The 10,469-nt window shown below is 42.7% G+C and overlaps 1 non-coding gene across 1 annotated transcript; it reads right to left on the bottom strand.

The window, feature by feature from the left end:
• Nucleotides 1-7,123: 7,123 nt before the first annotated feature.
• Nucleotides 7,124-7,230, bottom strand: LOC135277293 (U6 spliceosomal RNA). Its single transcript, XR_010344920.1, has one exon. It is a non-coding gene; the product is annotated as a U6 spliceosomal RNA (small nuclear RNA).
• Nucleotides 7,231-10,469: the final 3,239 nt, after the last annotated feature.

Here is a 10,469-nt window from a genome sequence, read left to right as displayed (position 1 = left end):
CAGGAGAATAAGACTATCCTGGCCAACATGGTGAAACCTCGTCTCTACTAAAAACACAAAAAAATTAACTGGGCGTAGTGGTGCATGCCTTAGTCCCAGCTACTTGGGAGGCTGAGGCAAGAGGATTGCTTGAACCCAGGAGGTGGAGATTGCAGTGAGTGGAGATCGTGCCACTGCACTACAGCCTGGGTGACAGTGCGAGACTCCGCCTCAAAAAAAAAAGAAAAAGAAAAGTAAGCTGTGAACCTTTTGAACCTGTTTCCCAACATGACTCTGCTGGTTTCTAGCTAGGCAAGTTACTAACCTCACTTTGTACTTTGCCTGTTTCCTCTTCTGTAAAATGGGAATATTAATAATGCCTACTTCTTAGAGTGATGAGGATCAAAGAAGATAATCTAAGTATTTAGCTCAGACTTAACACTCAATACATGGTAGCTGTTACCAGTATTCCCCAGGGTATCATAAACATCATGAGGCTGAGATTATTGTTTTGTTCACTGCTATATCCCCAGGTCCTATTATAGTGCCTACCTAGCACATGGTAATGCCCTATAAGTGTTTGTTGAATGAATGAATAATGCACCTGTGATGTACTTTTTCTTTTTGAATAATCCATTAGCAGGAAGCTCATCTTTCAGCAATCAACTGTAGAGTCATTAATCCCCTTTCTTATCAAGTCTCAACACTGCCCCATGCGGTGACTCATGCCTGTAATCTCAGCATTTTGGGAGGCTGAGGTGGGCGGATCACCTGAGGTTGGGAGTTTAAGACCAACCTGACCAAAATGGAGAAATCCCGTCTTTACTAAAAATACAAAAAAATTAGCCAGGCCTGGTGGCACATGCCTGTAATCCCAGCTACTCAGGAGCCTGAGGCAGGAGAATTGCTTGAACCCGGGAGGTGGTGAGCCAAGATAGCGCCATTGCACTCCAATAGGCAACAAGAATAAAACAATGTCTTTAAAAAAAAAAAAAAACGGAGCCACAGTGGCTCGGGCCAGTTGTCCTGGCGCTTGAGGAGGCAAGGCTATGCGTTCAAGGCCAACCTGGGCAACATAAGAACCTCTCATTCGTTAAAAAAAAAAAATTTCAGTCGCGCGTGGTGGCTCACGCCTGTAATCCAAGCACTTTGGAGGCCAAGGCAGGTGGATCACCTGAGGTCGGGAGTTCAAGACCAGCCTGACCAACGTGGTGAAACCCCGTCTTTATAAAAAAAAAAAAAATTCTGTTTTCAATGTTGTTTACAGAAGTTTAGGTCTCGTCTAATCTGCTAAATATGTTAATCAGTGTCAGATGCTGGATTCCAATTCATTTTTAGTGTGCCTGTGTGACTTTTTCCACATCCTTTAATTAAATTTATATTACTTGTAAAAAAAAAAAAAAAACCACACCCAAACTCTTAAAATGTCATCATTCTCACCCAGGTTTCTAAGATAGAAACCTAGATTTTCTTTAACTCCTCCCTCATTTTCTTTGACCTGAGCATCCAGACATCACCAAAATTCATCAATTTCCATTCCTACATATCTCTGCTGTCTTTTTCCTACTCTTGTGTTGGTTTGGTTTAAGGTCTCCTTATTTACAGCTTTTTTGTTGTTGTTTTGAGACAGGGTCTCATTCTATTGCCCAGGCTGGAGTGCAATGGCACGATCTTGGCTCACTGCAACCTCCACCTCCTGGGCTCAAGGGATCCTCCCACGTTAGCCTCCCAAGTAGGGAGTAGTGTGCACCACTGATTTTTTTTTTTTTTTAAAGATGAGATTTCACCATGTTGGCCAGGCTGGTCTCGAACTCGTGGGTTCAAGCCATCCGCCCACCTCAGCCTCTCAAAGTGCTGGGATTACATACATAAATCACCATGCCCAGCCTCATTTACAGCTTTTTTTTTTTTTGAGACGGAGTCTCACTCTGTTGCCCAGGCTGGAGTGCAATGGTGTGATCTCGGCTCACTGCAGCCTTTGCCTCCCGAGTTCAAGTGATTCTCCTGCCTCATCTTCACAAGTGGTTGGGACTACAGGCGCGTGCCACCACATCTGGCTAACTTTTTGTATTTTTAGTAGAGAGGAAGTTTCACCATGTAAGGCAGAATGGTCTCGATCTCCCGACCTCGTGATCCGCCTGCCTCAGCCTCCCAGAGTGCTGTGATTACAGGCGTGAGCCACCTCGCCCAGCTTCATTTATAGCTTTTAATTATGTCTGTAGTCTCCAAACAGCCCTCTTGTCTCCTCCGTCAGAGCCCCACTGGCATTTTCCAGCTAGATCTAATCCGTTTTCCACACAGACCCCCACAGTGCTGTCTCTACTTGCCTCCCCACCAACCAATCTTTCAACAGCTCCGCTTTGCCTAGAGGAATAAGACCAAACTGTTTGGCCTGATGTACCCAACACTTACTACTCTGGCCCTAGACAAACTCCAGAATCATCTCTAGAGACTGACCTCACCCTCTCTAAACTCTTAACTGGATGTTCTCTCAAATCCCTGAATACAGGATGTGTATTTTCATCAGCTGTTTTTCCTGTCTGAAATGCCCTTTCTCCCCTCCGGGCTCTCATCATACTCAAACTCCAAAAAGTTCCTCTTAATTGTTCCTTGGTCTATGAGTTCCCTTTTAAGCCAGTCCTTTTTTCTCTGAGCCCTAACAAAGCTGTGTGATGACTGCTATGATGTTTACCCAGTGGACTTGCATGATCTGCTTCCTTGTTTGTAACCCCTATTCCCCTGTGGCATCTTCAGGACAAATGCCCAGGGACCAGTAATTGTAGAATGAATGAAGGGAGCAAAACTGACTTGGCAAACTATTAATGGGCTGGGGGCAGGGAATGGGGGGAGCCGGTCTTTGTCAATAGCCTTTCTCTCTAGTCTAGAGGTCACTGATTTGGTACTTCATTTTCCATCCCTTCTCTTTCTTCACCATTTTGTCTTTCTTTGAAAAGTTTTATGAAGGAGAACTTTTAAAAGAAAGTTATGAAGGAAATAAAATCCTTCATAACTCTGTACTCTCAAAACAGTTGGACAAAGTAAGAGAACAGCACTGGACGAGGCATTGTAATAAAACAAACTTGAAAACACAAACAAAAATAACCAAAATCCAAACCAAAACCAAATGGAGAAAGAGTCCACTCTTTTCTGCAGCCAAATTCATTGCCTTTCAAAACCCAAACCTTAAGTGTTGAAGTTTTAGAGCAGAAAATGAATCACAGACATTTAAAAATCAATTCTCAGAAATTTCATTACAATCTTTTTCGTGAACCCTTAGGTTTGATCACTTAAGTTATATTCTTAGCTCAAAAAACTTAGGCGCAATACATCCTTTAAGCTATTTAAAAAGAAAATCTGAAATTAATGAGATTATCTTTAAGACTTTTGAAGTATTCTGACTGCAATATGTTAAATCCAGCTTTTCGGTGTCCTTAGCTTGTTCTGGGATATTAAAAAGGATAAAAAAGATCCCTCTTTTTAGGTTGCTTATTTTTAAATGTGTGTTTAAGTTGAGGGAAATATTTTTTAATGTCTCACGCCTGTAATCCCAGCACTTTGGAAGGCCGAGGCGGGCGGATCACATAAGCTCAGGAGTTCGAGACCAGCCTGGCCAACATATAGTGAAACCCCATCTCTACTAAAAAATACAAAAATTAGCTGGGCATGGTGGTGCATGCTTGTAGTCCCAGCTACTTGGGAAGCTGAGGCAAGAGAATCGCTTGAACCTTGGAGGCAGGGGTTGCAGTGAGATCGCACCACTGCACTCCAGCCTGGGTGACAGAGCAAGACTCTGCCTCAAAAAAAAAAGAAATTTTATTTTTTAATTTTTTTTTTTATAAAGATCGGCTTTCACCATATTGATCAGGCTGGTCTGAAACTCCTGACCTCAGGTGATCCGCCCACCTCAGCCTCCCAAAGTGCCAGGATTACAGGCGTGAGCCACCACGCTCAGCAGAAATATTTTTTGAGTGAGGTGCATCTCAGTAATATTTCCCTTAACAAAAGAAATTATGGGCTAGCATTTACCGTCTTCATATAGAGTGACTCCAATACTATATGCATTTGAAACACATTTAAAAGTAAATGAACTAGCAAATTTTAATAATATTTAAATTTTAAATTTAAATGTATTTAAATGCATTTGAATTTTATATTTAAATATATTTAAATTTAAATAAAATATAAATATTTAAATGAACCATCAAAGAAGGCAGAGGGCAGAGAAAAACCTGTTGCTGGAATTTTCTTCTCTACTTGGTTCACAGAGTTTTCCCTGCTTCCCTTGGGGGAGAATTAACTCTGAAAAGAGAACCAAGATTCTGCCTCCTTTATTTAAAAGCCTCAGCACCTCAGATTTTTAGACTAAGACAATGTCATTCTTCTGAGGAAAACAAAGTCCCTAGGTTTAGATTGGATTGGAGGTAACATTTTCGTTTTATGGAAAGTGTAGGAATGTTGAAGGTATAAAAATGAATGCTTCACACCCTGAGAAATGCAAACAAGAAACAATTCTGTGTTTAATTTTCTTCTCAGTTTGTGGGCCGGACAAGAGGGGAGCTTATTTTTGCCAATTTGAAGTTATGTACTTTGAGCCAGGGAAATGATTAAAAAAAAAAATTAACAATACATTTGATTACCCTGTGGTTGGGTTTTTTTCACAAACATTGTATTTACTAATCAATTTTAATGTCCTGGTGGGCAGGAGTGCCAATGTTAAAAAAAAAAAAAAGCCAAACGAATTTTTTGGCAGCAACTAAATATCTCATACAGTGTGTGATGCCTTATTTCAAATTCAAATCTAGACACAAACTTATATCCAGGGATGACCAGAAGCTAAGAATTTAAAGGGGGAAAGTGCCTGGAATAGTTACCTGATCTCAGAAGAATTCCCAGCACCATAATAGATAGTTAAAAAGGTAATCTGTTCAAGGAGTGAACTTGGCCTGTGGTATCAGTTTTTGCTGAATTGTTCTGGTTGCTACGTTTACCCAACAAAGTTTTCAGAGCAAAGTGTTGAATTTCAGTGTTCTGATGTTTGACTCAATTTTCCATTTAAAAAGAAGCCCATCTGGGTTTCTTTAAAGACAAGACAGTATCTTTGGTCTATCGGAGTGCAGATTAGAGTGTCATTGTTTGACTTTAATTCTTGGAGCCGTCTTGGCACAACTCAAGGAGGATAACTTGACAGAATTCACTGGGCTCTGGGAGGATAAGAAATGACAGGGAATGGGTAGTGCAGAGACTCTGGGGGCATAGGTGGGATCTGCCACACAAGGGTTTGGACTCCAGGTGCTTTGTTGCATCTTACTAGCCAGGTGACCTTGGGCAAGCTACATCATCTAGTTGAACTGTACTTTCCTTGTCTGTAAAATGGGTCTACAAGGCCGGTTGTGGTGGCTCACGCCTATAATCCCAGCAGTTTGGGAGGCTGAGGTGAGCGGATCATGAGGTCAAGAGATCGGGACCATCCTGGCCAACCTGGTGAAACCCTGTCTTTACTAAAAATACAGAAATTAGCTGGATGTGGTGGCACGCACTGTAGTCCCAGCTACTTGGGAGGCTGAGGGAGGAGAGTCGCTTGAACCTGGGAAGTGGAGGTTGTAGTGAGCTGAGATCGCACCTCTGTACTCCAGTTTGGTGGCAGAGGGAGATTCTGTCTCAAAAAAAAAAAAATATGGGTCTATGAATGTATCTGCCTCATAAGGCAGTGTGAGCATTAAGTGAGATATTGGCATTAATGTAGTATCTCCCTTCTACCAGTGAAACCTTACATAGTTAAGTCCTCTTTGATAACTTCAAATTGGTCCTGCAGTATTCAGCACTGGAAGATGATATAGTATCTTGGTTTGAAGACCGAAATGCTTTGTCACAGTATTTACTTTCCCCCAAATATTTCAGTGTCACTACAGATGCACAACCAAAGACCAGCCTCACCTAAAATCTCACAAAGACACTGTTTTAAGTAGGCAAGGTATATATTAACTTGGAAATCTCACTTCCTAGGTTTACTCCACGACTTGCAAAGGGCTTTTGTGGCTGTGTCAAATCTACAAAGACAGTGACCTTTACCCTTCATAAGCCAGTATGAGTTAGGTTGGACAAAAGAGAATTTCAAAGTCAAATTTAACATTGAAGAATTATATAGCTGAATGTGGTGGCTCATCCCTGTAATCCCAGCACTTTGGGAGGCAGAGGCAGGCAGATCACAAGGTCTGGAGTTTGAGACCAGCCTGGCCAACATGGTGAAACCCCATCTCTACTAAAAAATCAGCTGGGCGTGATGGTGGGCGCCTATAATCCCAGCTACTTGGGAGGCTGAGGAGACAGTGCGAGACTCTGTCTCAAAAAAAAAAAAAAAAAAAAAAAAAAAGGATTATATAGTCATTGAGTGTTAGCAAAGTTCTAACCTTGTCTTTCCTAGAAGGATACTGAAAGGATCTGCTGGGTTCTCCCTCCAGGAAAAGGACGGAGCAGGGCCTTCAAATTAATTCACATCACCACTCTCAGATGCTATCCCTGGTAATTGTGATAAGTACTTTTATGCATTAAGTCACTTGTCTTCACATTACTTCTCTGAGGTTGGTGCTGCCATTGCTGCTAGAATGCAGGCTTCGGGGGGCAGAGACGATGCCTGACCTACTGTTTTCATGTGTACATTTTAAAGACTGATATATCACAGTTGTATGACTTATTTTCTTTTTCTTTTTGATGTTAATTTAATTTTATTATTATTATTATTATTTTGAGACAGAGTCTCACTCTGTCGCCCAGGCTGCAGTGCAGTGGCATGATCTTGGCTCACTGCAACCTCTGCCTTCTAGGTTCATGTGATTCTCCTGCCTCAGCTTCCAAACTATCTGAGACTACAGGCGTGTGCCACCACACCCAGCTAATTTTTGTAGTTTTTAACAGAGATGGGGTTTCACTATATGTTGAGTCTCGAACTCCTGAGTTCATATGATCCACCCCACCTTGGCCTCTCAAAGTTCCAGGATTACGGGCATGAGCCACCGCACCTGGCCTATTATTTCATTTTTTAAAGGTAATTTTTTTTTCTGGTTTCAAAAATTCATACATGCTTATTTTTAAAAAATAAATCAATATGTATAAATCAATGTGTTTTTTTTTTAATAGATAGAATTTTTTATATATGGAACGCTTCATGAATTTGCGTGTCATTCTTGCGCAGGGGTCGTGCTAATCTTCTCTGTTTCATTCCCATTTTAGTATATGTGCTGCTGAAGCGAGCACCAATGTGTATTTTAAATAAACTCCAAAGCCTGCCTCCCCAGATATGATCACAGTTCCGTTTGTTGTATAAATCTTCACATTTTTCATGCATATGTAAAGATAATACAATTTTATTTATTTATTTATTGACATAGAGCCTTGCTTTGTTGCCGGGTTTGGACTGTAGTGGCATTCTCACGGCTCACTGCAGCCTCTTCCTCCTGGGCTTAAGTGATCCTCCCACCTCAGTCTCTTGAGTAGCTGGGAACCCAGGATGTTGCCATCACATCTGGTTCATTACTTTTTGTAGAGATGAGTTCTCACTATGTTGCCCACACTGGTCTAGAACTCCTAACCTCAGGTGATCCACCCACCTCTGCCTCCCAAAGTGCTGGGATTACAGGCGTGAGCCACTGTGCCTGGCCTTCACTTTTATGAGCCCATCTACCTTTTGAAACCAGAAGCATGGGCCTCAGAAGAGGATGAGAACCAACATTTTTTTTTTTTTTTAATTTTTTAAAATAAAAGACAGGGTTTCACCATGTTGGCCAGGATGGTCTCGAACTCCTGACCTCAGGTGATCCACTCGCCTTGGCCTCCCAAATTGCTGGGATTAGAGGCGTGAGCCACCATGCCCATCTGAGAACCAACATTTTAAAAGAACTTTTAAAAAGCCTGAAACTTCCCTATATACTTTGCATATGTTATACCCAAAAGAATCCTGCAAAGTAGGTATTATTATTATTTTATTAATGTTTAGAGTCAAGGTCTCATTCTGTTGTGCAGGCTGGAGTGCAGTGGCATGATCATAGCTCACTGCAGCTTCAAACACCTGGGCTCAGGCGATCCTCTGCCTTCAGCTTTCTGAGCAACTAGGACTTCAGGAAGCCACCACTAAGCCCGACTAATTTTAAGAAACTTTTTGTAGAGATGAGATCTCACAGTGTTGCCCAGGCTGGTCCCAAACTCCTGGCCTCAAGCAATCCTACCTCAGCCTCCCAAAGTGTTGAGATTACAGGCATGATTCACTGTGCCAGGCCTAAAGTAAGTATTATTAATTCCATTATCTGGAGGAGGAAAGGAAAGAAGGGGAGATGAAATTGATCAAATTAGTACTCTCTATCCAGTCCTCAGGAGATTTAGCACTGGGCAGTGTTCAAGTTGGATTTAAGAAGAGGCAGAGCTGGGTGTGGTGGCTCACACCTATAATCCCAGCACTTTGGGAGGCCAAGGTGGACAGATCACAAGGTCAGGAGTTTGAGACCAGCCTGACCAATATGGTGAAACCTCATCTCTACTAAAAATAAAAAAATTAGCTGGTCACAATGTAAAAACTGTCAAAAAAAAAAAAAAAAATTAGCAGGGCGTAGTGGCATGTGGCTGTAATCCCAGCTACTCAGGAGGCTGAGGCAGGAGAATCGCTTGAACCTGGGAGGGGGAGGTGGCAGTAAGCTAAGATCGCACCGCTGCACTCCAGCCTGGGTGACAGAGTGGGACTCTGTCTCAAAAAAAAATAGAAGAGACAGAGTGAGGCTGGGTGCGCGGTGGCTCACGCCTCTAATCCCAGCACTTTGGGAGGCCAAGGAGGGTGGATCATGAGGTCAGGAGTTTGCGACCATCCTGGCCAGCATGGTGTAACCCCGTTTCTACTAAAAATACAAAAATTAGCCATGCACAGTGGCACATACCTGTAATCCCAGCTACTCAGGAGGCTGAGGCAGGAGAATCGCTTGACCCCAGGAGGCAAAGGTTGCAGTGAGCCGAGATTGCACCACTGTACTCCATCCTGGGTGACAGAGAGAGACTCTGTCTCAAAAAAAAAAAAGAGGCAGAGTGGTATCAGTATCACCAGTCTGCCCCACGTGGGTAAGGGAGAGATTTTTCTGTCAAGACTGAAGACATTCTGATACCCTCCTTTCTCTAACATACACTAACTCAGATGTAAGAGTAATTTAGGCATAAGAGTCAGTAAAAACACTTTCTCAAGACACTGTCTAGCTGTCTCAGGATCTTGTCCTGCTCAGGCTTGAGCACAAGTAGAACACAATCCTTGCTGGCTGGGCCTTGTTCTGGAATGACTGAGCTGTCCAGCATGGCCAGTGTGTAAATGTCAAGTAAACACCAAATTCAAGTGCAATTTAACTATTGTGCTGGGACTGTTTGTTTTAGATATAATAGCAGGAAAGGAGAAGGGGAGGGAGGGGAGAAGTACATATCACTTCACAAGGCAAAACATGAGTATCGTGAGCCCTCCCTTGGCCAACTAGAATGTCGTGAGACCAATATCAAATAAATAAAAAGCCTGCACTCCATGTTGCAAAAATAAGCATGTCCATTTGCTTAAAAAAAAAGATTTTTCAGATGAGGGAACATTTTCCAGTCAATCACCCTGCAGCAAAGTCATCCTGTTGAATTTGTGACTCACAGGCTCTCTGTCAATAGACGGAGTCAGCCCAACGTTATGACTTCACTGGGAGATGAAGCAAAAGCTGGGAGATGAGGCAGGACCAGCTTTAAAACAAGGCTCTAAGTTCAGACAACAAATACCAAAAGAAACACTGACTACTCACAGGCTGGGTAATTGCATTTGTTGCTTCTTTTTCTTTATTTCTTTTATTTTTATTTTTTTATTTTTTCATTTTTTATTTCTTTTTGGAGATGGGGTTTCACCATGTTGTCCAGTATGGTCTCAAACGCCTGACCTCAGCTGATCCACCCACCTCGGCCTCCCAAAGTGCTGGGATTACAGACGTGAGCCACCATGCCCAACCCTTCTTTTTCTTTATTTCTTTATTTTATTTTTTATTTTTATTATTTTTTTTTGAGACAGGGTCTCGCTATGTTGCCCAGGCTGGAGTGCAGTGGCTATTCACAGGCACGGTCCCACTACTAATCAGCACGGGAGTTTTGACCTGCTCTGTTTCCAACCTGGACCGGTTCGCCCCTCCTTAGGCAACCTGGTGGTCCCGCGCTCCCGGGAGGTCACCATGTTGATGTCGAACTTAGTGCAGACACCCGATCGGCGTAGTGCACTACAGCCCATAACTCCTGGATTCAAGTGATCCTCCAGCCTCAGCCTCCCAAGTAGCTGGGACGCTATAGGCACGTGCCACTGCACCTAGCCTTTTTCTTTCTTTTTTTTTTTTTTTGTAAGACAGGGTTTCACCATGTTGGCCAGGCTGGTCTTGAACTCCTGACCTCAGGTGATCCGCCTGCCTCGGCCTCCCAAACTGCTGAGATTACAGGTGTGAGCCACCACG

Source organism: Aotus nancymaae, unplaced genomic scaffold (assembly GCF_030222135.1).
Source record: "Aotus nancymaae isolate 86718 unplaced genomic scaffold, 86718_ANA_hifiasm-v0.15.2.pri h1tg000003l, whole genome shotgun sequence".
Classification (NCBI taxonomy): Eukaryota; Metazoa; Chordata; class Mammalia; order Primates; family Aotidae; genus Aotus; species Aotus nancymaae.
Note: the sequence above shows the minus strand (reverse complement) of the source record. Positions and strands in the feature narration are given on the sequence as shown.